The sequence below is a fragment of the Lactuca serriola genome, chromosome 4, assembly GCF_051521515.1.
Source record: "Lactuca serriola cultivar US96UC23 chromosome 4, Lser_US96UC23_V15, whole genome shotgun sequence".
Taxonomy (NCBI): domain Eukaryota; kingdom Viridiplantae; phylum Streptophyta; class Magnoliopsida; order Asterales; family Asteraceae; genus Lactuca; species Lactuca serriola.
The window spans coordinates 282,838,204-282,845,210 of NC_136411.1; positions in this window are offsets into that span (position 1 = coordinate 282,838,204).

Consider the following 7,007-nt stretch of genomic DNA (forward strand, 5'->3'; position numbering starts at 1 on the left):
AAACACATCACCACACATGCATGTCAAAGAACGAATTAGTAACAGACATACACCTATTGGGACACATTGGCTAGGCCCGATCCCCTTTACTCAGTACATCGAGCCCTTAGGAGACATTGGCTAAGCCCGATCCCCCGTACCCGAACCCATTGGGACACATTGACCATGCCCGATCCCCTTGCTTAATTCTTTGATCCTTTGGGACACATTAGCTACGCCCGATCCCCACTCGGATGCGCCGAGTCCTACCATGCATAATCCTCAATACATGAGGGAAAACCACTAGACTCTACCCCGCCTAGTACTACCCGCATAAGCAACACATAGCACACACAAGCTAACGTAAAGAGAATATAACACAACACCATGTAGTGAAGAACTCACCTCAAAAAAACAAAGCAGCCTCCAAAGCAACCCAAAACTCACTCACACCTTCTTGCCTTTCACACTTCCTAATAATAGTAAATTGAGTTGGTTTTAGTTATTAAATTTCCTTAATTATGAATATAACTAATGTGTAAATTTTCCAAATTTCTACATAAAAATTAGGGTGTGTTCGGGACCAGTTTTCACAACCTTAAACTTCATAACTTTCAAAACTGTATCACATAATGATAGATTGGGTTCTTAGCTTTAAAATTAGTATTAAAACACCTCCATACGATTTTTCTACCATTTATGGCGAATTTTACAAAACTGTCTTGCATAACAGATCATTCCGGACCAGTCTGGGTAAATTGTCGTTTATACCCTATCTAGAAGCATTTATAGATTTTGATCAAAACTAATGAAGTGCAGAGGACTCGATTAGGAAACTTTGTGCATTGATTTCGACCAAAAAAGCCTTTCCATTTTGCAAGATAAAGTGGGGGAGAGTGGTAACACCCTGATTTCTAGGTATGAGGTTTATGCCATTTTGCATGTTTTTCCCTGAAACACGACGTGGTGAAGCCTCACCATGGAGTGTTGAGGAAATTTTGTTTCGCGGTTTTTTATTGACCAATACGGCGTGTTGGTGGCCACACACGACGTGTTGGCGGCTGGTTGAGAAAACCCTATATTTTAGGGTTTTGCACCCTATATAATCTCCATAAGTCCCACGGGGTGGTCCTTTATCAACCTCCAACTCTCCTAATCGACCCTTGAGAACCCTAATCATCTTTCCCTCTCTTTTGTGAGCTAGTATGGTGTTTTGGACCCAAAGAAGAAAGAAATTGGAAAAAGGAAGTAAGGATCCAGCAAGCAAGCCCTAATCTTTTAGTTGGGCACTCTTCTGGACCTTTATAAGTGTCCAAGATCTGATTTTTATTCCTCTATGTTGCCAGATCTTGAGTTTTGTCCCTTTTTCTTGTTGTTCTTTAGTAAGGGAAATGTTAGATTTTATAAAGTTAGCAAATTTATGAGTCTCCAGGTTTAAGTGACCTTGTAGACTTTTGGATATGGCCTATTTTCGAGTTTTGATGCCATGCGTGGAGAGTAGGTCATAAATCTCAATTTAATCTATTTTGGGTTCAATTCATGCATTGGAAATGCATTTCAACAAAGCACTGACTTTTGGAATGGTTTTGGTGCTAGAATCTCTTCTAAAAAGATGGGTTTCAGACCTCAAGGATTCAGTGCTTATTGGTTAAGACCTTGAATGTTCAAGCCATATGGTTAGGTTTTTGAACACTTGGAGTTCTTCTAAAGGATAAAGTTGGAAACTTTATCCTTCTTGGTAGCATTTGGGTCTAGATATGAGCCTGGGAGTCCGTGGAATCGAAGAAAATAGTTGAATGTACTAAGCTGCTAGAACTCGGGTAAACACGGCGTGTTTTCAACACGACGTGTTGGCCAGAGTTTTCCCGATCGTCTGGATGCTATCGAAACATAGCGTGTTTGCTCGTAAACATGACATGTTAGGACAACATGGACTGTTGATCTTGACTATTGACTTTAACTTTGGCCAAGTTTGACCTTGAGGGTATTTTGGGTATTTTGGAATTCTTATGGAAATTAGCCAGTCGGGTCTCATTAGTTCTACTCAGTTTGAGAGGTGAGTTATCCTCACCGTACTTGCGGGTCGAAGGCACCAATGTCGGCCCATAGGATTGATATCCTATTATGTATGTTATTGTATTGATACGATCTGTTAGATCGGTATGCTATTAGATAGTATGTTGTTATGCTTAGTGATCTGCAGATCTGTGTGATTGGTTGTAGACTGTTATATGATTATCTGTTATATGTACACATGTTTGGTCGGTGGCTGAGGCTTCACTGCTTTGTGCATAAGCCAACAGGTCGGGGCATTCCAACCCGATGATTGAGGGCCTAGGGTATTCCCTCCTGAGTATGATTGGACCCATAGTATGTTGGAAATCCAACCCGATTGTTGAGGGGCCTGGGGTATTCCATCTCGATAGTTGTTTAGACCCATCGTATGTTGGGATTCCAACCCGGTGGTTGAGGGGCCTGGGGTATTCTAACATGATGGTTGATTGGACCCATAGTATGTTGGTATTCCATCCCGATGGTTATGGGGCATGGGGTATTCCAACTCAATGGTTGATTGGACCCATAGTATGTTGGTATTCCAACCTGATGGTTAATGGGCCTGGGGTATTCAAACCGGATGGTGGATTAGACCCATAATATGTTGTTATTATGTTTATGTTATTTTTTGTGTATTAGCAATTTGAGGGAACTCACTAAGCTTTAAGCTTACAATTTAGCATTATGTTTAAGGTACCTCAGGGGATCTCGGGAAGGAGAAGCCATGATCATGCACTTCCTCATTTTTTACTTTATGATTTTGAGATTTCTCTGATAATGAACTTATTTTGAAAACAAGATGTAAGCAATGATGTTATTTGGGTTGTTTAAAGAGTTGAAATTTTTCATGAATTTTGCATATGTTATATATATATATATATATATATATATATATATATATAGATATATATATATACATACATACATACATATATATATATATATATATATATATGGAAAAGTAAATATACCCTGAAGGGTATATAAGGTTAGGTACTAAAATACACCATAATACATCGTTTTGTTTGATATATTCATCATAATGTTCTTAAACTTTAACCCTTAACTTGATTTACTTTCAAAATTTCCAAAACTTCACTATTATCTTTCTCTTACATCACATCTTTTTGCCGAACACTTACTTGCCTATATATATTGTAGTTAGAAATGAAAATTATATTAGAGGAAGATAAATGTGTAATTTTTAATAATTATGGAAGTAAATTAAGTTAGAAGTTAAACTATAAGACCATTGGACAATTATAATGTATTATATGATACAAAACGACGTACTATAGTGAGTTTGGGTACGTAAGCGTATATACCCTTAAGGGTATATTCACTTTTCCCATATATATATATATATATATATATATATATATATATATATATATATATATATATATATATATATATATATATATATATATATATATCAACCTTGAAAGGGTTTAAACACACACACACATTATCCAACTAAGGTGTATAAGCTTAAGAAGTCTGGTTGGAAGCTTATCAAAGCATCACATAACAGAAATTCGAACTTCCTTCAGAAAGTCAAAGGGTATTGATTTCTAGAAGTCCAATTGATTTCTAAGTACTTGTCAAAGCTAATGGGAGCATAATTATTATGCTAGTGTTGCATGTTGACAATATTGTTCGTAGGGAACAATGTATCTAGTTTGCAAGTTGAAAAAGTTAGGAACTGTTTTCCTATGGTGGACTTAAAGGAGAGAGCACCCATACTTCATTACGAATCTAAAGGTTTAGATTGTATAGTTGAATAAAACTTAATCAAAGGAATATATGAATAGCGTGTTGAAATGATTTGACATTGGATATTCTATATATAGAAATATTATAGCAAGGAATTGAACGGATATTGGACCCTTTCAATATTGAGTCGAGTCCCATATGCTTCTAATATAGGAACAATTACATATTTTACAATATTCGATTATTCTATTTTTCAAATGCTTTTAGAATTGTGTGAAAAGGACTAGAATTTCATATGACTAGAGTTATTGAACAAACTGTCAAGAACATTTTGAGGTTTAACTAAAGATTGGTTACTTGTGGACAGTTAGAAGTATGGTATTATTTAGAAAGGAACATAGTGACACATTTTGGATTGCGATGATTCTTGGTCAGAATTGATGGTCATATGGGAATATGGAAATGTTTCCATAATGGGAGATGTTTGCAAAAACTACATGTGAGTTTGAGACTTTAATGCAAAGAAGTGTTAAAGGAGTGTACCTTGAATTTGAGATTTCATATCCATGGAATTGTTCTGAGTAACAAGTTCTAGTGGAACATTTTGTAATATCAAAGGCTCAATCTCTATGAATTTAGAACCTCAACATCACAGAAGGACAGTGCATGTAAAGATGAAATTCTACTACATCTCACATAAGCACAAGAAATTGGAATTGTGAAATGAGCATCATTGGAGTAATGTTCATTCGATCTTTTCAAAAAGTAAGGACCAATGAGAAGTATATTATGCATGTTCATAACATAGCATGACTGATGTTATTTAATTCAAGTGGTTAGTTGATTTCTCGAAACATTATACAATGAATAAATACATAATTTTTATGGTGACTAAATAATTGGGTTTTAATTATAATACATGGGTATGATGTCATAGTCAATTAATTTATTATTTTGTTTTACTTTGCATGTTTTACTTCCCTAAGTAATTTTAATATTATTCAAAATTCCACCGTCGTTCATACTTTTGGAAGTAAGTAGTGAATTAAGACTGTCATAAATTGATTATAGATTGTAAATTGAGGTTAAGACATTACAATTGGAATTGCTACAACATTCATGAGTACTTTGAAAATAGATATTTTAAGTATTACATAAACCCACACTAAGAGATTACTTCATGGATTCAATCACAAGTAAATCTATGATGATAAATATCTTCTATTCTTAAAGCGGAGACATATTGTTTATAGTTTACAAATTAGTTGTGAATTGGTTAGGTCAACCACATCTAGGAAATGAATGTTATAAAGCGTTATTCTGTGTATGATTTGATATGTAAATCGTAGGAATATATAGTCAATGTAACTAGTTCCTTTTTCCTGAGTAAGAAAAAGAGATATCTTTGGGCCCCTCTGTGATTTGAGTTGATCTATAAATAAAACTAGTCATCTGATCCAGACTGAATTGTTTAGTTCAATTTTGTAGCCTGAAATTCGATCACAAATCGGGAAATCAGGAAATAGAACGAATGAACATAAGTTTGATCCTTTAATCTATGACTCAGTTCATACGATATCTTTTAGAACGAAAGAATAGTTGATTACTTATCTAAGGGCCAATAGCTAATTTGAATCAGAGTTTGGAAGTGACATTGGAACACAATCTTTGTTGTTTAGTTCATGGTGTATACTTGCAATTATAGTTACATACTTATCCAAATGGGAGAATGTTGAATTAAGGTGTCTAAGCTAGTAACTAAATTGTTATATTCATGTAATTAGAAGAAAAGTCTGTTTTGGGTTTCCCTTGTAGCTAGAACTTGATTAGAATGACGTTTATATAGAGATGATGATTTATTAGATTATTATATGATTAATAAACTAATTGGAAATTAAGGGGAAATTATTTATTAATATATTATGTGATTGATATATTAATTAGAAATAGACAGTTGATTTGTTAATTTATTATGTTATTAATAAATTAATATGAGATCAGTTGTTAAATATTTGATTTGTTAATTTATATAGTTAATAAATTAATAATAAATCAATTAGAAATGATTAATTATTAATTAGAATTAATCTTGAATTAATCCAAGATTAATTGGAATTAATTGAAGGTCCAAGGGGTGAATTGTAATTATTCAATAGTTGAACAAAAGAAGCAATTATAAAAGCATCTATATCATAGACGATTTTGTGAAGTTCCTTAGGGTTTATAGAAGCCTCCTAGTTGCAATAAAGGAAAGGATTTGAATTAGGATTAAATTTATTCTTTAATTAATTCAAATCTTGCTTTGACTGCAAGTTACCTAAAATATAAATAGGACCGATTATCTTGCATTTTTGCTTCACCACATTACCTAAAGGTATAGGAACGAATTTCACTTCATATCTCCTCTCTCCTCCTCATTCAAGGGTTTCTAGTTTTAGGTGTGCGCCATTTGAGGCATCATCCTTTTAGTGCTTGCTTTCCAAGGAACATCAAGATGATTTTGATTTTACTATTCGCTATAATAATAAAAAGGTATGTAACCCTAATCTTTATGTTAATTTTGATTTTCATAGCCTCTCTCTAAGGTTTTAATGATGTTCATAGGTTATTGTTATCAATGGAGAAAACATAGATCCTTTCTAGGTTGCATGTGAACTTAAGGGTTTAAGTGTTTTTCTGCTACATGGATTTATTTATAACCTAGAAAACCCTTCAGGAATTTCAAGAGGTTGTGTTGGGGCAAGTCGGTAGGAGCCTATATTGGTTACGTATGGGGGTCATGTCTTCATTTTTCGTTCAAGGACCAAGTAATGACTTTGCTTTTTTATTCATCTTTGATTTATCTTCTGCTTTCTTGTTGCGGATGGAGGCCGATTACCTTTCATCTTATCCAAATTTGTTGAAGGAAAGATTTCAGCCCGTGACGTTGGGTCTGACGACTTTTACTTGCCTTTGTATGATGATAGTATGAAAGATAGTGGGAGTGAGGGTAGTAACTCGGAAAATGATGAAGATGATGATAACGAAACTGAATTTTCCATTAAAGCCCATGATTATTATGACTATGATGTCGGTGAGCACACCTCAAATGTTGCTTCTACTCCTATTTTAGTTTATGAGGATGGTGAGGAGGTTGGAAATGATGGAGTGCCTTTAATTCATCGTAATAGGAATAGAGGTTCGATTGCTTCTACAGATGTTGCTGTCATTTTATATGGTGGAGAGGGTAGTAGTGGTGGATAGGCTATAAAAAGATC